The sequence below is a fragment of the Amblyomma maculatum genome, chromosome 3, assembly GCF_055883805.1.
Source record: "Amblyomma maculatum isolate TAMU_Amacu chromosome 3, ASM5588380v1, whole genome shotgun sequence".
Classification (NCBI taxonomy): Eukaryota; Metazoa; Arthropoda; class Arachnida; order Ixodida; family Ixodidae; genus Amblyomma; species Amblyomma maculatum.
Window position 1 is genome coordinate 29,897,194 of NC_139346.1, and position 20,995 is coordinate 29,918,188.

The following is a 20,995-nucleotide window of genomic DNA, read 5'->3' on the forward strand; positions in this document are numbered from 1 at the left end:
GCGTTTGCACGGAGGTGATCTCGGAGGCTATGATTAGTATGGTCCACCTTGGCTCTTGCCTCCAGGTGCCTCTACTGGTGAGTTTAAAATTTTGAAAATGGCGTCTCTCACAAAACGAAACGTGCGGTGTGCGTAGTGTCACGGTGGTGTAGTGTTTGTGAACCAAGGAAGGCATGCTTGAGGCTTGAGGTTGACGGCTGACGTTCATCGCAGCACCTCGCAGTGTTCCAGCCGGCTCATGCCTGGTGCATAGCAGAGGAAAAACATCTATGTTGCCTGGAAGGATCATGGAAGGATATCGAAAGGGACTTCTTCGTGGCCACGTTTTTTTTTTTTTTTTTTTGTTACGTGTTGCAGACTCTCCTTCCGTTACATCGTGTCAGCGAGGACAGGCATGCTGTGTGCGAATTGGTGAGTCCATAGTTTCATGCGCTTGCGTAAGGTGAATAACATGCGTTAGAAAAACTGAGCTTCCTTGTGCGGTTGAAAAACGTGGTTGGTGAGCTCGTGAGATCGTGTGCTTGGCATAAATTCATTTATTAGGGCAGCCTGCAAAACATAATTCGTCTTGGGTTGTAATTTGGTAACTTTAATGGTCCATTGGTGGGACTCAAAGGTTGTGTATTAAGTGGTGTTGTTGAAATACACAGTGCACTGTGCAATAAATGTATGCACAGCTGAAAGTTGAGTGTTTTTTTATAGTTCCACTGCAACTAATGGTGGAAGATGCAATTAAGCAATATATTTTTCCTGTTTTTGTTGCCTGCATAAATATTAGTGCATACGTTGCTTGTGCACACACAGTGATGCTACTTTTCAGGCTGCACTGATAAGCACATTCTTTGGGGAACTCTGTTGTGTGAAACTAATAAGCTTGCTTGAAACTAGCAGCCCAATTACAAAATTATTTTGAACACGGCACATAAGCAAGGTGTAAGTATTTTTTGAAAAACAAACATGCTGTCAAGCTCATCTATGGAGCATCATTACGCTCAATAGGCAAATATGAAAATGTATGTGCAGTAGTGCATGCATATTATTGATGGTACTGCATTAAAACTGGCATTTGTGGAAAAAGACACCGTACCAAATCGATTGCAAAAAAGGCAATCAAAAAGAATGTTGCGGCAGCAGTTGAGATTCAGGCTGCAGCACTGTCAACACCTGCTAGCTCAAAGATTTGTTTTCTCTGCCGTTGTTACCAATAGCTGAAATGACGTCTTCGACTGCACTACCAAGCTTGGCACGCATTCGGTACTTTTTGAACCAGTAAGGGTTTGCCACAAAACCTGTTTGAGCTAAAATGGTGAGTGCAATGATGCATACAGCGCAAACTTGGGGGTACTGCATAAGATAGCCCAAGGCCTTTGATCCATCGATCTGGAGTCCTTGTTTGCTTATGTCCATCACCTTCTCCCCACAAGCATCCTTGAGAGTGGTGTAAGTGCTGTCTTGTGTTGTGGAGTATTTTATGGTCAAACACCATTTTCCGAGCAGCTCATCACTTCGTCTTGCAAGTAGCCATTTTTCTTTGTGCTAGCTGCATGTGACTCCCACCTTCCGAAATGGTTCTCTCTCCTTAGGTTCAGTGGTAATACACTTGATCATGACTGGTGTTTAGTAATGGCCGAGATAGTCAATGTCGATGAGGTCATCAGTCAGTTGGTAACCTTCAAGCATTTTGCTGCGGATGGTAATGTTGACCTTTTTGGTGTCCAGCCGAAGCAGCTCTGCATTGGTGGCATTGATCACGTTGCTGATGGAGGTGTGATAGTTGTCTCTGTCGACCTTGAATGTCAGGAAATCGTCAAGGTCTGCATCTAATGGAAGATTGAGGGTCTTTCCAGCCCCGCTCATGGAGAACTGCCTTCAAAAATGAGTTGATCCACGTGAAGACATGTCCTGACACGCATTGTCCTGGATTTGTAAAAACAAATCCCAGTCATGTGAAGCAAATTGGCCAGCAGACGTTCGAGGGCTGTCTTTATCGCTGTCCAATGTTCTTGGTCATGAAAAGGGGAGACAAACTGCCTCAAGAGTCATGAGGGCTTGACATATGGAGTGGTCCCACCTACTTGCATCACCTATTTGAGCGGCAACACGGTCATTGTCGTTGCATTTCTCTTGCCACACGTCCCAGTTCTTGATGCTGTCACCCATTTCAGTGGTTGGCATTCTGCCACTAGCATGCCTAAAGGTCTTGTTGACATTGTAGTGGTATTTGATGAGCCTTGGTCTAATGTTTTCTGACATTTGGACTCAACCTTCTGTGCCGGAGTTCCCGGGATCGAATCCCGACCACGGCGGCTGCGTTTCGACTACTGTGCCAGAGTTCCCGGGATCGAATCCCGACCACGGCGGCTCCGTTTCGATGGAGGCGAAACGAAGTGGCGTCCGTGTGCTGTGCGATGTCAGCGCACGTTAAAGAACCCTAGGTGGTTGAAATTTCCGCAGTCCTCCACTACGGCGTCTCTCATAGCCTGAGTTGCTTTCGGACGTTAAACCCCACAAACCAAACCAAACCATCAACCTTCTGTGTATGATGTTTTAGTACTCGGCTATGCTCTCGCCCCTACACAGTTTTTGACGTGCCTCCTCACAGATTTGCTTTGCCTTGGGGCCATTAAGGATGGCCTCCATGTTTGGCTAATCGTCAAGCATTCTGGCCGCTGATTGCTTGCTAGACAACTTTTGCCTCTTCAAAAGTGAAAAGTATCGCCTTGACTTTGGTTTTGGTATGGATGTGTCTTGCGATTTGATAGAGTTATCGCAAGACATCAGGGTCAGGGGAAGAAGTGAGGAGCCAGGGAGGTTTGAAGTTGTGAGTTGTGCGTCTGCACTATAGGGGCTGCCACTGTCGGAGCGATGCCAGTGCACCGATGGCAGAGGCAAAACGCAGGTTGGGCTGAGCCTAATACAAATATAATTTCCTAACCTACAGAAGCATGGGGCACAATACATTTATGCTTGCGGGTTGAAAGGCTTTAGTTGCGAAAAAATTACAGTCGACGACCGATTTTTCGGACTCTCAACGGACCACGAAAATGTCCGAAGAATCGGGCAGTCCAAAAAAACAAGGGTGCACCAAAAAAGCTCATTTTATTGCCTATTATTGACTTTGAAGCCGGAAAAAGTCATTAATGCTATTCTGCACCACGCTCCACTTCCGTGCTAACAGGTCCGCCTGAATTTCGCTTGCATCAGCTCAGCTTGCGTTGGCTGCGCTGCTGCAAGTGAGTTATCGTCGTCGTTGATCTCAGACTCCGCAAGCACTTAACGAATAATTTCTGCATCTGTGAGTTCAGCGCACAGTTCCAACTTGTGGTCCATGTCTGTGAACTCTGAAAACGAGACAGCCGATGGAATTTCGATGCCAGCATTGCGAAGGTCGTGAATGAGCTGCTCACTGCCCGACAGCTGCTCGAAGACGCTCTTCTCGTCCAAGGCAGCCGACTCGTCATTCAGCACAAATCCCGCGTGGCAGAAGCAATTGCGCAACGTTGTGGGTGCCACAGACTTCCACGCATCGGCGAGCGTACTAAGTGCTCCAAGCAAATCGACAGAGTAGGTTTTCCCACTGTCGAGGCACACCACCACCACCAACCACTGGATCACAACACCGACTCTGTTGAGTGCCTTCTCGCTGCCGCGTTGCATGCAAAAAAAAAAAATCCTTATCCGGAAACAACTTCTTGAAGAACTGAAGCCGATTCAATTAGACGCGAGCCACAGTAGCGAAGAATGTAGTTCTCGCATCAGCATGGTTAGGCCTACTCGCTATGCTTGGCACGCTCATGAAACGCATGGCAAACACAGAAAGGAATTGGCAGTTGAAGTGATCACGCTAAAAAAAAAAAAAGAAAAAAGCACTTCGGCGGCGAGCAGCGACGACAGCAATGTTGTTCCGGAAACAAAAACTGCTTGGCAAATAATTTAGCCTCGATCCAGCTTCAGTTTAGCTGAGGAGCGGCACGCAATGCCGGCACTGATTTCAAGGCTATCGAAGGAAAAAGTAAACAAACAAGATGGCGGCGACACAGCTCAAAATGTGTGGCAGTTGGCCCGGCTGATGCTTGGAATGTCCAAAAAATCGAATAGCCCTCCCTAGAGTGTTTGAAATTTTCAGCAGCGTAATACATTGAATTTATAGATATATCCTGAATAATCAAGCATGTCCTAAAAATTGGGTGTCCGAAAAATTGGTCGTCGACTGTATCTGCCCATGTGACATACACCTCCCATTCATTTGAATCATTGGCGGAGAGAGCGGCGGCAGGCGCGAGCGGCCACCGCAAACTACTGCATGCCATTGGGAAGTTTTTTGAAAGCGTGAAGTGAAAAGAAGCACCTTGACGGGCTATTATTGTGTAAAGAAGCTGTCAGCAGTACCGGCTACTAAGGGTTATGAGAGTTCTACAGCTCCTGCTTACCAGAGGTATTTTTCACTAAAACGTTAGCGAAACCGTTACAACCAATAGCTACACTTAGGCCCATGACAGTTGCTATTCGAAGCCACTACGACAGAACAGTCAAGAATGTTTTATTGTGATTTCGTTGGGTGAGGTTATTTGTATGCTTTAATGAATTTGTTAACACGATTACAGTGAAATTACAGTTGTGCTGCAGTTTCATCAGATCAGGCCTCTTCGTTGTGAATCTAGAAAGGGGCCATGAATTTGAGCACCCCACGAGGAATCCGAAGGGCAGACCTACAGTGTTTGAGTTGGGTTCAAGTAATCTAAAATGGTGATGCCCAATGTTATTACAAAGGAACTTGATACAACCAATGTTTGGAGATGCTGTTCCTGGACGATCATAAAGAGATACTAGGATCAGTGGTGTATGTGCAGGTTTAATGAGAAGGCCAATGACCTCTTGTCAAGTATTCCACCATTGTGAAAGATCGATTGGTGTATGGGGGATAGAACGATGAACGTAAAGGGCAGATTTACCTGGTTAGATTAAGGAAGCAATGCAGCAGTGATCAGGGATGGATGGAGAGTGGTACGCACACAAACAGGGAGGGGAGGAAGGGAAATGTGTTATTGGAGAAGGAAAGTGCAGACTTTTAGTTTGCCATCATGCAGACGGATGTTCACTTCTGATGCCTTACCAGCAAAGCCTTGGCTGCTCTGCTCCATTGCACCTTCAGAGATGATGCACTATCCATGGCAATGTTTAAGTGCTGCAATGATCAGTATGGTCAGCTCCTTCATGAGTGCCAACATTTTGTCCATTACCGAAGGGCGCACATTTAAAGGACGTCTGCATGGGAATGAGGTTGGCTGAGTGGTGTTGGGAGATGCTTCTTGAGGTGGTTGCTCACTTGTTACAATTCTTTGAAATTGCTGTGAATGTTTCAATTCTCAGCAGTTTGCAAGTTCCTCTAAATTGCGATGAGCCTCCACAATGGCATTGTCAAGCACCGTGTTATCGTCTGTGTTGTCTGTGGCTTTACATGTCAGTATGGCCTTTTTTCCTCAGTGATCAGCAGCTTGTGTGTACATATGTTGCTCAACAGACAAGTTGTGAGTTGGAGAGTCAAGGTAGTTTAGGGAAGTTTTTTTTTGTCACAGTCGAGAAAAGCGGAGTGATTGCTTATGGTGATATCAGTGCGCCAAGATGATTTGTTCAAATTCTTTGCCGTCTTAGTACAAGCGGCAGAACGAATGTTGGACCTGTAAAGATAGAAGTCAGTAATAAAAAGACGTGCATTTAGCACGGACACAGACATAGAAGAAGACAGGACGAGCGCTAGTCTTTTTACTAATGATGACAGACCAAATAGCCCAGTTTTCTGCCTTGACTGTAAATATAGAAGGCTTTGTAGTGGCATGCACAATAACAAAACGAGTGGTACTTGTATTTGTGAAGAGCTCAGAATATTCCGATTGTTGATGCACCTTTTGAAATCCTCCTCCAAGAGTTGAGCTTAAATTGGTCCAGTCTTTGCTTGGATATAGAGGTCGACTTTTCTCTTCAACTTGAAGTGGTTAAGTCTACTGGGCTCAGCGTTGCGCTTTGTCCCTCGATTCCATTTTGCAGCAGCGTCTGTGCATTCCCTTCTACTACAGTGGCTGGAATATGGGAAGTGGGCTGAAGGCTCATCGCGGGCCTGCTATGCGTTTTGTGCTAGAAACGCGAGTTTGTAATGGTTCTTCGGGTTCATAGAATAGTATATCCGGACTGCAATTCGTTCACTTGCATGCTACAGTGGCAGTGACGATACATGCTGCGCTTTCCATCAGCTTTCGTTAGATTAAAATTGCTCTCTGCGGCCGCGTTAGTTGCGCTGAAGTTGCTGCCTGAGCACAGTCGCGATGCGCTGACGCTGTATCACGATCAGATTTTGCCGCTTAGAAGACTATGCAGAATGTGAAAATCGCGTATTACGGGGTTTAATAGGGCCTTCGCGCACTCACACTTTTTGCCATAAAAATCGGCTTGTAGTGTACACCTCTATTACAAAACTTCCGCACAGCGTGAATGTAGCAGTCGCATTCATGGTTATTGATTGTCGTTAAAGAAATGGCTCAAATTAAAGTGGATGTCCAATGCGTGTGAAATTATAACTAGAGGTTTCTATGAGCGCTGATCATTACTTCATTGTAAAATAAGCACTCTGCTTGACTTAACCAAATAATGCCATTAGTTTCATGCAAATAAAAGTAGAAAACATATGGTCCCTACTGTACATTCCTGATGGAAATGTTGATTGCTTTCACACTGAACAATAATTCATATTGACTTGATAGCAGAATTCATGGTGATTTGGCATTTCTTTAATGTCACATCACATTAGTTTAAAATAAGTAACATACAAAACACAACAAGGCATAGCTGAAAGCACATCTCCACATGGTCCTAACGTTGTTCTGCTAAGTTTCAAATTCTTTTTCTTCTCCCTTGTAGAAGTGCGGTCTTTGTTCAGGGACTTCGTGTAGAAGTGAAGACGTGTCATGATGAAAAACTTTACAATGCTGCTTGTAAGTGCTTCCTTGTGGTTATCGCAGCCAACATGTGGCAGTTGTTGCATGTGCTGCATAATATCTGTAATGCTATCTCTGTGCAGCTTATTCCAGCTAAACCAAATGGTGAAAGAGTCCTCCAGTGCTTCAACAAAAGCAAACAGCTCACGTGTTGGATACAGCAGTCCCCCTTGGTCACAGAGTGCTGTGAAGGATGAAAGTTGCTTTTCTGCGTTCTCTGGTGATGTAAGGAGAGCATCGAAGCAATCTTGGCATTTTATTGTGAGGACCTTTCGTCGTGCAACATATCCTGCTAGGTAGTACACCAGTCTGGTGTCACTTGTTTGCTCTGGATATATGTGATCGGGTGCTAATGAAGTTGGGGAGGTCTGAAGAATTCTTGATGCTTCGTCCAGTTTACCAGAGTCCGGCAGGGTGTCGACGTGGCTAGCTAATTCAGCAGTCCCAACTAAAGCATCGAGCGTTCCGCCTGCGCAATTGCCAGTACTTGGAGCTTTTACCAGATTATAAAAGCTAAGGCAGTTCACTGCTGTGAGGAACTGTGCCGATGTCGGGTGATCATTGCAGCCATTAAATTGGCATATTATGCCAAAAAGCTTTTCGATTGCATCTTGACTAAGCCTTGAAGTTAAAAGGTATTTGTAGCCATTTCTTTCATTGAGGCAGGTCAAGAGTTCCAGAGTGGCTTTCAAGGTTACTCTAAGCCCCTCCGCAGTGCCAGGTGATAGAAAACCAGCCTTAGAAGGCCCTGTGTTGGCTTCCCACTCATCAATATACACAAGGGCTTTTTTCAAGACATCTTTTTTCGAGTTTGGCCTGAGTGAGCTTGATGGCTCTCTCGATGTCATTACATCGATCAGATTATGCATGAAGGTGATGAACTTGGCTGTAGCATCGGTGTGGTCACAGGAATGTGCAATTTTGTTCTTGTACAAAAACAAGCCATGCAAAACTTGTGGGCTAAAAAGGTGGAATGCCAAATTGACTTTCATTTTTTCAAAGCTATTAGGACTCAAGTGGACATTAGTTATTTCTGGCAATGCTTTCAATGTGACTTGGCACTTATCATGGTCATAGGTTATCTTGATGGGCCTTACGTTCACATGTCCCTCTGGCGTTTTGAAGCTTGCCTTGATGAAGCCATTGCGCACACATTTTACTAAGTGCGGAAAGTCAGACAAGAAGAAAAGGCGTCTGTCATCTCCACAAGGATGAGTTGTCGATGGTTTGATAGCTTTCGAGCTTGCTGCAATGCCAAAATTGCGCCACATTGCCCGATTCCATGACGCGCCATCACAGGTGACGTAGTCAACCTTCAGACCGGCATTTTCAGAAAGCAGCACAGCTTCTAAAAGAATCTTCGAGAGCAACGGTGCTTTAACGTTTCCCTTAGAAGCAAAAACGCCAAGGATTTGATGCCATGACCCTGAAAGAGGCTGAAACATGATAACCAGACCATGGTCACATGTAACTGTCTTGTCAGCCTCAGGCGTGTAGGGGCCAAGATCAACGAACCCGTCCACTTTACCAGAGCTGCTTGCAACAGCAAAGTTTTCTGCAAGCTTCAGCTCATCGAGAATGAGACCACCATGGTACTCAAATTCAGTCATCTGTTGCGTTTTTCTTGATATGCCGGAAAGCACTGCTGTATTAAATCCAAATCTAGTCTCATACTTCTTCATATATTTCCTCAGCATGGTGCGGCTAGGTAGCACAAGTATTTTTTGCTTTCGCACATGTTCATAGAGACGTGGACTTTTCATGTGCATTATAATACATTCTAATATCCACTCTGGATTGTAGCGCATCCCTTTCACAGATTTGCGGCTTCCAGCCTCAAAGCACTGCATGATTGCAACTCTTTGTTTTTGTGGAAGCTTTTCAATCTTTTTTAGCACAGTACTTTCTTCAATATCTTCATTTTCCTGCTTCATTTTAGCGATTGTTTGATCCAAGCTTTTCACTTTGGCTCTGAGACATCGCACTGCTTCAGTTCTGGCCCTCAACTTCTTTCCATAATCATACCTGACATTTCGTTCCCTTTCTCGACACCGTTGATTAAGTAGAAGCCTTCGCACTTACTTGCATGCGATGCACCGCATCTCATTTTCTTTCACAGCACCTTTGCACCGTATATAATAGAAGCCTTCGCCCCACTTTATCATTTGCGAACAATTGACATCGGAGAACTCCGTCAGAAGCCCCGCTCCTGAGCAAACCTGCATTCTGTCAACCTCTTGCAGCAGGGACGCTGGATCGCATTTGTTGTCTAATGCCCTCGAGTTCCACACCACGGACGAACACCTGATGCTTGACAGCGCTGCTCTCATTGCGGAACAAAACAAGCTTCTGAGCGTGAAGGAGCCCCATGTTCGGCCCTGGTAGGCACACACTATACGACCACTGTAAGCGGCTCTTCACAAAATACATGCTTTCCCCATTTATCCGATGGAATGGGAACGTTTCTGGCAACCAAAGTTCTTGGTGGCCCCGATTCGGCAGATGCATACCCAGGTATGTCAGACGCGGGAACGTCAGCTGATATATCGCTGGCCGGCGGAACTGTTCGCCGCCTCTTCGAAGGCACGATCTGGGGGTCCAGTCGCTCTTTTGGCTTCCTCTTCTTCGGTACGGGCTTGGACAGATACTTGGGCACGTTTGGGAAGATCGTGGGAACGGCATCTGACTGAAGGACCGGTTTGCTCCTTTCCAAACGCACTGTCTCACCTTTTATGTTATGTTCGAAGTGCTGTAACACAAACTGGGGATCAAAATGAAGTTCGCAAACAGCGGCGTTCCGTTCGAGGGGCTTGTCAGCTCTCGGGATAAATTCTCTGCCACTTCGGAAAAAACTCCTCGTCCTTGGGTACACCGAAAAGTGACAGCTTTTCTTTGCACGATTTGTACCCGGTTGTGCAACCGGGCACAAAACAGTGGCTTTGGCGCCGGCTCGTCATACACACGTTTTTAACAAGCCAGACAAAGCGTACAGCGTGCGGAATCCACTCAAATTCACACAAAAAGCGCCGAAAACGTGAGCATATAGGCTTCCCATGCATTCAGCTACAGTTCAGCTTGACGTGTAAACGACGGCGAGCGCCACCTCGCGGATGCATCATGAGGCTTCACTGTGCTTCCCATAGGAGCCGCTTGGCGGTAATCACACTTCAGTATTCTAAGCACTGTACTTCTACTGAAGCTACGAGACACAGCAGAGACCACTTTCCACAGTACCGATTGCACATGACTGCATACTGTGGCCTGTCTAGCCATGCGGGTGGAACCAGTATGTAGCACTTCACCCGTACTCTTTGCTGACAGCCATAGTTATGCCGCCTGGTACTTAAGCCTGTGACAGCATCACTTCAGATTTCAGTATCACAATGTTATCATTCACTGTGTCGCAAGTAAAATACTCACTCATCCTGACTACAAGTAATTATATGACTAATAATTTGTATAAGTCACGTGCTTTTCTCTGCAATGAGTAGTACACAGTGTCTGGCCTTTTATCTCTGGCCAATCATTCATGTTTTCTGATTAGTCTTTAATGCCTTCTGTGTGGGTGTACATCATGGTTTCTGGTAACAAAAAGGCCACTTATTTATTGTCACATTTCTCTTGTATAATATAGCTTTCACATCCTAAATCATTAACCCTCATTTTGACTAATCAGTGAAAACAATGTGTCTCAGAGAGATATTAAACCGAGAGGTGTGCACGGGCCGAAATTTTGAGCCTGAGCCTGGCCTGGGCCCGATGCTAGACCCGAGCCAGGCCCGACTGTGAAAGGGCCTGAAACCGGCCCGGATCAGCCCGGCACTCAGATTTAAGGCTGCAGTTGAAGCTTTGAGAAAGAAAAAGAATGATTTCAGGATAAGTTTTATTTAAGATCTTGGAATGTTGAGTTCACGCTTGAAATGGCAGATTCGCTGAATATGTAGAGGCGCAGCAGGTACGTAGAATTAGCTTACTGTGCAGAAACAATTTATGCAATTAATTAAGGCATTTACAGTACTCCTGTATAATGAACCCGACGGTAACGCTGAAGTTTCTTTTGGTGCTACAACTTGTGGCTGGTATGACTAGCAATTCTTTGATACGGGAAAGCAAGTTTTTGATAAGCGGCTTCAAAAGTGTGCTAGCAGTAAACCTAAGCAAGAGGTTGGCTTTGTGGTCAATTACTCGATGAGCTCGCCTGGCTGAACGTGAGCCTCTCACGTGAACTTTTTGCAACAAGGAGAACAAGAGGAAGCTCTTGCACCGCAGATGCTTTCAGCTGTGTCCCGCTTTAAACGAGGTCATGTTGAGGTACAAGTAAGCCATAGCTGAGACTTTTGATAGGCGACAGCATGGTGCAAATCTTAAAACGGATACCTAAACATCAGCGCCGATGTTACCAAAGCTGAGATGCTGAGCAGTCCCTCGGCTCGGTCGCTGACAGCTACTAGTTGGATTGCAAAACATTTATTTCATCGCTCAAGCAGGTCTAATGAGAGACATACTAGATGGCCGCTAGTTCATGGCTGGCGGCGACCTCATTAGCTCCACTCGATGGCCTATAGTTGAATCTTCGGGTCTGAGCTGACCAGCATGGCTTCCTACTGCTCGGGAGAAGGGAGCTGTATTAATTTCGCCTGCCGCGAATCATTTGCGCAGTTCCACAGAATGTGGTCGTATGTCGCTCTTTCGCCACATTTACTGCAGTTTGGGTTGTACTGGCCTGGGTACATCAGGGCAAGCACCGCCGGATTTAGGAGGGAGCGCGCGTGTAGTCGGCGTCCAGTAACTTCCTGCGCCTTTGTTAAGGATTTGTGGGGAGGCGGATATGTGCGCCTTTCCAGCCTGAAGTGGTGAGTAATATCATGAAAGGAAATTAGCCCGTCCCTCGTGAAAATCTGTTCGCGGTGAGGAGGTGGGGAGGAAAGGCTGGAAGGAACTCGGATGCTCTTGCGTGCGGAAGAGGCGGGAAAATGCTGTGCATTCTAGACGCTTATTGCACTATTCCCTTATTCGCGCTTTCACACAAGTTTCATGGGTTCGTAATCATGGCATCTGGCCCGGCCCGGCCCGGTCCGCCGGAGACAAATATACCTTGTTCCGGGCCTGGCCCGAGCCTGGGGGAGAAGGCTTTCGAGTGGCCCGAGCGTGGCCGATGGGCTTTCAGGCCGGCCCGAGCCCGTGCACAGCTCTAATTAAACCACTGATGGTTTCATAGTATGCTTTATGGCACAGTTCATGAATAAAAATGCATACAGGCAATCCAGATTGCTTTCTAGATGCAGAGTAAAGTGCCCAGTGCAGTATATTTGACAATGCAATGAAATATGGCAGTATATTGGTGCACAGAGCATTCTCGGTGCAGCCATTACTAGCTACGAGCACATTTTTTTCAGTGAAAAAAAAAAAAAAGATACTTCTGTTTAAAAGTGCGAGATGCCAAGCTAGTTGGTATAGCATTCTTAAAGAACAGTGCAAAGGTTTGGTTTGGTTTGTGGGGTTTAATGTCCCAAAGCGACTCGGGCTACGAGAGACGCAACAACACAGGCACACAGGAGATGGACAGACACAGACGCTGATTGACAGCTGAAATGTTATTTCAGAGCCATTTTTCAAAGAGCGTTCCTCAATTAGGCAATGTAGTTCATTCACATACCCTCTTTCACTTCTCCAGCCACATGGCTGAGATCCCAAGTACATGTAAACATGCTTTCATGTCGACGTGAATTCAGGAGCATGACAATGGCCAAATTTTTGTTTCTCCCAGAAATATGCATCCATTAAAGAATGCTCGGCACACCATGCGCTAGTAATGTAGGAGCTAAGATATCTTTTATAAAGCTGTGTTTTTATAAAATAGATATATAGTTTAAAGTGATTTTACAGACCTGAATAAATTAACTGTATGCACGTGCAATACTGGGCAAGGAATGCAATACACAAAGAACAAAGTTCTGTACATAAAAAAGAGAGATAAACTGTCAGAAACACCTTATAGTAGTAACAGTGCAACAGCTTAACATTTTAATTTGTCAAAATCCTTGAGGAAAGTTACTTGATTAGATGGAAATGACATCTGGAAACAAATTGTTTCATTCTTATGTGCCACGTAAAGCCGCATTCAGACTACATGCGCAACGCACGTATCGTACGTAAGGATTGTAAGCGTAAGCTGTTCAGACTGCTGTTGCATTGAGTGTAAGATGCGTAACGTCCGCACCCAGCGTGGGCATAAATGTCGGAGGACCCACGACTTTTACGACTAGCACAGATACGTCTGTTACGCGCGACCAATGTGCACAGCCGTTTCGGTTTTCCCTTTCCGGTCACGGGGCTTCCGGTCCTCCCAGATTTCGCGCGCAAATCACTAGTAGGCGACATCATCCAACGCTCCTACTCTGCTGCAGTGTCTCGGCTTGCCGGTGTTATTGGTGTTGTGTCGGTGATTGTGTCTGTCCGCAGCTTGATCATGTGCAGTGCGGAATCTTCGCTGAGGAATTATCAGCCTCTCATAAAAAAAGTTCGACAGAGGCCGGCTCTCTACTACGAGTAGTTGAAATCGCACAGAGAGAAATGCAAAATGATGCCTGACTGCTAATTGCGAGGGGGCTGAGTCAAAGCAGTAAGTGGTTTATCAATCTGTTTTTTTCATGTGCGAACAAGCTCTCAACAACGCAAATGTTTTCTCTAGTTTAGAAAAGTGAGGTCATGGAGGCGGGGGATGCCCGCTTCATCCCCGTGCATTCTCGCAGCCCATCGATTCCGTTGACAAGTGAGGAAACATTTGGCCTGCAGTGAAAGGCCGATGCGGGGCGACGTTGCGGTCGGGCCGCAGAACGGAGCTCGTGCGGACTCGTCGAAGTTCGAAAGAAGCTCACCGTAAAAGAGAAAAAGAAAACAGCCTTTTCTGAGGGGGGACGAGGTTCCGCGGACGTTTCTGTGTCTGCCGCGCGCCCCGGGTCATTTTTTGGTGTCAGTAGTACGGCCTTTGAGTCACCGCCCCAGCCCGTCTCCAAGATCGCTTCGGGGCACTGGCAAAATCACAAGCAGGGTCAGGCGGACCGTACGCCTGTTTTGGTGCGAGAGAGTGCGATCACAGGACACCTAGCAGGAGTGTCCGTGTCCGGTATCCCCCCCCCCCGAGAATATCCCAAATATCCCTACCTACCTACCTACCTGTACGTCGACAATGAGAGTGGGCGCGTGAAGAAATGTGCGAAGGAGTGAGTGGTGCGTCAGCACGGTGAGCGGACGTTTGGAAACTGTGTGCGAACGTGCGTGTGCGACACGAAGTGTATTTGTAATCGAGTGGTTAATTGTTAATATACCCATTGTTCTTTTTCGTATTTTATTTGTGTGTCCAGTCTTTTCTTTCGCAGCTCATTTTGAGCTTCAAGAGCCCAGACCTCGGCTATCAGCCGCTTGCTAACTGGCGCCATGTTGTGAGCGGTGATTAGCCGGTCGTAAAGAACGCATCTTACCGAAAGGCCCAGTGTAAACATGCGCGGTCGCAAGCTACGAAAACGGGAGTTCCAGCCGCTATGCGCACTGCGATAAATACGATACTTATGATGGATGCGCACATAGTCTGAACGCGGCTTAACAGGTAAGTATTTGAACAAATTTGTATGTGAAAATTGGGGCTGATTATAAAAGGGCGGTGTAAACTTGAAGATATGTCAGAAACCTTTCACAAAAATCTGCTGAGCCATCATATAGTTTTAATGTGAGTGATTGGTGAGCATTTCAAGGCTCTGACCCCCCTACAAAATACAAGGGCAAAGGAAATCCTGATAACGAGGACTGAAAACTGGTTAAGTGTGAATGGAATCATCGTAAAGCAGTGCGATAAATGAGACGAAGCTGAACAAGGGACAACATGAGCACTTTCTAACAACTCATTATTAAAAGGATTTGCAGCGCTAAAGAACAACACAGAGAAGAAGCACATGATGGCACACTTTCAACAATGCTTTCAAAAATGCAGTCCAGCGAGTACTGTGGTGGTGCCCAGGGACCACTTGTTGAAAAGGTGTTATACACCTTTTCAATAAGTAGTCCCTGGGTGCCACCATAGTACTCGCTGGACTGCATTTTGTGCAGAAAAAGCCGGTTCTGCTGCGGCTTGCACCATGTTAGCGACAAGCAAGAAATGCCGTCCAGCGAACAATATGGCACCGCCCAGCGACCACTTATTGAAGAGGTGTATATGCTGCAGGTAACGGGCAGTTATATTGACACATGCTATAATCTTCCAAATCTATCAAGAAAGGCATTTTTATTCTTGTGCAGCATCTCTCGGTGTCTTCCTTTAGCACTGCAAATCCTTTTAATAACTATGAACCAACAAGCCAAGTTTGAAGTTTTGCTACAATACCTTTCTAACAACTCAATTTTTATTTATAGAAACGTTAGGTAAAGGACACCAAACACAACAACGAAAACAAAAACCGAACTAATCATAAAACTGCGAAGCTCTTAAAAACTGTACTTGCATGCAGAGGGAGGTTAATCGCGTCATCCTACCAAAGAAAACCAGCAATCTCGTTCATGATAAGCATCTGCTATCACCTGGTCGCCGTCATTCACAGAGAGCGCAAATCTTTTCCACAAGATCGTGTGTCGCACTGCTTTATGGTGAACAAACCGGATCTTGACTACAAGTGGCACTCATGAGTGCACCATGGCATTACCCCAGGTTACATGATCGGAGTAGATCTCCTTGCTAACTTCAACAGCGAAATGCATGAGAATCTCGCGCATTATATTGAGTGTGGGTGCTCTGGGATGCTACCGCAAGTATGGAAGACAGCAGAAGTGAGCTTCATTTCCAAACCTAGGAAAGAAATCAGCATCTCTTATCTCTGATATTTCTCACATCTTGTACAGCAACCTCTGTGAGAAAGCTGTACAATTCTGCCTCTCCCGCGACCTTTTAGACAAAAACCTGCTGCCTAAAGAACTCTCCTGCACCACACTGCTTGAGAGGTGGTGATCGACTCACTGTCATTCATGTTTTAATCATATGTGCACAACTGGAACCAGAAAGAAGACGTCATTTTCCCTCCTTGTTCACTCATCAAATACCTGCACACCCATCCATTTTTATTGGTGACAACCCAATGTTTCCTTTAAAACAGGTGCTTAAATTTTTATCACAAGTAGGCTTTTTACATGAAATTTCTTATCGACGTGGGCCTCAGCCCGCTCCTCCTTGAAAGGACGGATGAGATCTTTTAATACATCTACTTATACATTGCGCATCCATTATATATCGCAAGTGAATTTTAGGCCCTATACACCATTGTTTTTAGCGATATTACAGAGCGAATACATTTTTAGGCCCTATACACCACTGTTTTTTATCCCTTCATGAAAAATCACAACTATTCCATTATATAAACTTGAGTACACCAATAACCTTGAGTTTGGCACTCTTTGGCCTGAGTCGCCCTTGCGCCATTAAAATCCATCATCATCATCATCATCAAAAACCTGCTGCCCCCACAGTATGTTTGGCTTCGGAAGCCACCTATCAACCCATGACGTTCCTATCAACCCATGACGTTCTTCTGCAATTCAAACATGAGGTCATCGACTCATCCCATAAACAAGGCTTAATGCACCATACTGCTGCTCGACCTAAAGGATTGTTTTCCATTAATTTCTGACATCAGGACATTTATATTGTCTTTGATTGTATTCACTTCTGTAGCTAATCCAGTGAATTCTTTTTTTTCCTACTCATTTAGTAATATTGTGTATTCCTGAAGAGATTGTCCTAGGTTGCGATTCAGTCTTCTCCTGATGCTCATCAATAGAACTTATTGCTTTCTCAAGGCCACTTACTGTTTCCAGGATACGATTCAATTGGTCAGAACTTGGGTTTAGCTCTATGTCGCTGTTACACGTAATTCGATTCACGATGCATAGGGCAACAAAATAGTTTTCGTGCTGGGGCACCAGCACCCAGCTTTCAATCACATCAAGCCACAACAACTTTGAACACATTGTTTTCTGTGGTAATGCAAATGCGATATGTGTTCAGTTTGATACCCATTTCAGCAATGCACAGCAAACAAGATTCCTTGGGATGTGCGGCCAGTTTCGACAAAGTTCAAGCTTGTGACAGGAGTCTCTTACCTAGAATGAAGCACAGTGATTCTGAGTGCATGAACATTTGGTGTACAAGCCTGCATCCGCTTTTTGTGTCAGCCTGTAAGTGGACGATTGTGCTGTATCCACCTGCAAGAGAAGGATCGCTCTGAATCGTTGGAGTTCAAACGTGTTGGTAGGCGGTGGCAGCACTAACAGCAAGGTGCTGTTATCAGAAAGCCCGTGTCACCAAACTTGTCAGGCCAGGCAGCCGGTACAGCTTGCAGCACGAGGGTTGACAGCGCAGCTGCTTCGCGACATCAACAGAGGTACTCGAAGAAGGTCTGCAAAGGGTGGCTACAGTCATAGTACAGAATCGCCACATAGCAGAAGACAAGCGTGAATGACTTTTTTTAATGTTCCCGAATCTCGGCGCGATACTAGCACGCAGCTTGACACCGATGTGCAGTGCCATGTCCACCAAATGGGAAATGCATTAACAATTGAGTGACAGGTTTCTGTCACATGCACAGACTTCTTTTGGGTGTTTTTTACTCCCAACCAGTAAGCGCAGACATGCAGCGATGGCGTGAAATTGAAAACACAACTGCTCGAGGCACGTTCTGTTTAATCACACTTATGAACCTACATAACATTCGTGATTCACACGAATTTTTCTGCTACTGTGAAATTTCTGTGCAAGCTTGTAGCCGTGCAGCTGTGCATGGGTTGACATTAATGATTACTCCACTCTGCCTTGAGGGTTTCCTCTAAAACATCCAACACTCATACTATGAAAGGCATTGATTTTCATAACTTTGTGGTATGATCACCAACATGAGAAAACATGTCTTGTGGCAGGTATCACTTCACGCTTGTAACCACTCCATGCTTGTGACTTTCATGTCAGGGTGAAGAAAGTGTGCAGTAGGCTATAACTGTGCTCCAGCGCTTCACCTATCCGGCAATAACATTTTCAGAGTAGTGTGTTCATGCACTGATAGTTACATTTTCAAGTGATGAGCTACTCCTTTCACTCAAAGCAAGAAAGAGTCAGCGTCTCAGCGAAGTTAGTCACTGTACTCTTAAGTGCGAAGCTTAAGTGTCCCCCATAATTATTTTTTAAATATATTATATATGTTGTTTGTGGTGCAGTATAAAACAGGTACATTCCTAACACATGCGCTTCGAAGCGGGGTCACATACTTCCGTTCTAGGATGGGTTTCCCATGTCCTTGCTTTGAGAGCATTTGTGATTTTACTGCACTGACAAACATCATTTGGTTGTATGACGCTCAGGTGACTGTGCTGAACAGTCGTAATTTGAAACCTTGAAGTCCATGAACGCTGTTGGCATCAACGGGACCGTCGGCCCCAATCTTAACCACAAGGGTAGATGCTTGGGTTTGTTGGTACATGATTGAAGGGAACAAAATGTACCGCACCGAGACAAGAAAATGTATGTATGCCTTCTTTCTCCGTCCTTGTCTTGGTGTGGTACATTTTGTTCCACTCAACCACAACTTAATCAACCCATATCATCCCCCTTCAACATTTTCATCTTTAGGTCAAGGAACATCTTTTTTGATTTCGTGGCCTCATATTTCATGCACTAAATGTTATTTTGCTGCACACGGGCTGATTAGGCCGATTTGTCCGTGTGCTCGGCTTTCATTAAGAGCATCCTCAGGGGATGCTCTTGCCTCTTTTTTTTTTTTTTCTGCCTGAGTAGTGCTGAGGGGAGGCTTTAGTTGCACTGTTGACTGCCTCTGTATGCTACATGCTGCTGACTGTCTCGTAGAGGAAGCAGCTGACATCGCCTAAACTGCTCTGACATCCGGGCCGAATAGTGCAGCTGGAGGGGTAATGGTGGGATGGCCTGTGAAACCTGCCTAGGTGCCTCAGCTGCAGTAGCGGGTGAATTAGCTTCACCTGCAAACTCTTCTGTTGGGGACCCTGGTTGAGGTGGAAGTGCCAGTTCCAGAGCGGATACTCTGTCAGCTAAGCAGAGGGAGGGATTGTGATAAGATGTATTTAGGGTGCATACTTTGGATCAGGAAACTGTTCAGCTCTCCCTGTTACTGTATGTCATCTTAGTCTTTGAATGGTTCATAATGATTGAAAGGTATTTGAAAGGCATTCACAATTTCTTTAGTGCTGTGTAGTGGTTTCAATGTTGCAAAATTGTAGCGGAGATATTTCACCATTTCATTTGGTCAGTAACTCGAGCACCACTTCATTCTGCATGACCTAGTAGTAGGGAGCATAAAACAGGCATGCTGTCAGCTTTGGCGGGAACAATATCTGGAATACCATCTATGCATACATTGCTGACTGTGCCTCTGGAAGAGACCACTTTGTATAAGTTCATACAAAGCACACACATTTCTTATAAATTGTGGGGCCCCACGTGGGAGGTGACTTTGAAAATGAGGACGCCGGAGAGCCTCAACATGGCACCAAAGTACTTACAGGGAAACTTCATTGTAGCAGTCTAGGAATGAGCAGTTTGGCCCTGTGAATTTCATGGGCCAGCTGGATAAAGACAGTGATTGCATAAGGTACTACCCAGCCACAGATCTCTTGATGTCTTCAACATTATACTCGTACGCAGCGAACATGCTCTGCATTATGCGCTTAATAAAAGCATGTGGCCTGTTGTGCAGATACTCTGGGATGTCATTTTTGTATGTTACGTAAGATGATGACAGGCTATTCACTTTCCTTTGGTGCTGACGCTGCCTGTTGGGCAGAAACTGACAAGCATAGAGAGGAGCATTGTTAGACTTTTTGCCAAGGCTATTTTCAGGTAGTACTGTTTCAAGATTTTATCTTGTGCTTCAGTGGGGTTTATTGTTGTCAACACTCGAATCCACATTTTTTGTTTTCAGCCAGTGTTCAATATAACATCTCAGTTCGTTATTTTGGCAATACTGAGCTGCCTGCATATCATTAACGTAGTGTTCCATTTCTTCCTCAGAGGCTACATTGGCTATTCGCAGCAGGAGGATGGCGTTTTCTTTCTCAGCAATGTAGCTCTCGAACCTGTTTAGACACCTTCCCCTTGCTTGCTCTCTGTGATGTGAAAATCACAAATTTTAATCTGGCTTTGGTGAAAACAGCTTTCAAGAGCATTGATTTTGGCTTGGCAGTTATAGGTCATCTAGTATTCTCAACTGAAGCTGGGGCACCACTGCCTAAACACTCCAAGTTCCTCTGCAATGTGGGCATCTGTTTCGAACTGCGTTATGAAAACGCCTGCACGCATATAGCTGTGTGGTGTCTTTACAACAGTGAAAAAGAGGCAAAGCATAATCAGTCGTTTTATTTGTTGCATCTAGGCACGAAACTGATTGTTCATATTTTATCGGCATTTCTTTCATGAATTTTGACTGATGACGAAAGAGGAGCGTCTCTTTACATTCCTGCTCGATTTGCTCCAAAATATCATCAATCACTAGGAAGTCCAGTGATTAGCTTAATTTTTTCTTTGATATTGTCTGTAGAAGAATTTGCTATCAGGCTCTTCTCTGATATTTTTCAATCGAATCCTTTGCATTTTCTTGGTCAAAGCAGCTTAATTTTTAAAAAGAGCTGCTTGCACGGGATTGTGAATGTCCTCATCTATTTGGAATAAAGCTCTTCAGCTTCTTGACTGCTTGTTCTTCCCTCCAAACAGGACATCTTGCACATAATATTCAAGGCACTTCTTCACTTCTTCTACTGCACAGAAGTGACACCCTCAGAAACAAGGTGCCGAATTCGTGCAGATACGTCTTTGTTCAGAGTTTGGCTTAAGTCTGCCATCTCATTGAAACCATAGCCATTGTGCACACTAATGGGCAAAACCACCATATAGATGCACTGTTCTATTCTGCTCTTGTTATGGGGCATTTGCTTCTCAAGTTCTT

At 45.3% G+C, this 20,995-nt stretch overlaps 1 pseudogene; it reads right to left on the bottom strand.

Moving 5' to 3' along the window:
- Positions 1-1,617: 1,617 nt before the first annotated feature.
- On the bottom strand, positions 1,618-9,946 carry LOC146194432 (uncharacterized; annotated as a pseudogene).
- Between the last annotated feature and the right edge of the window lie 11,049 nt (positions 9,947-20,995).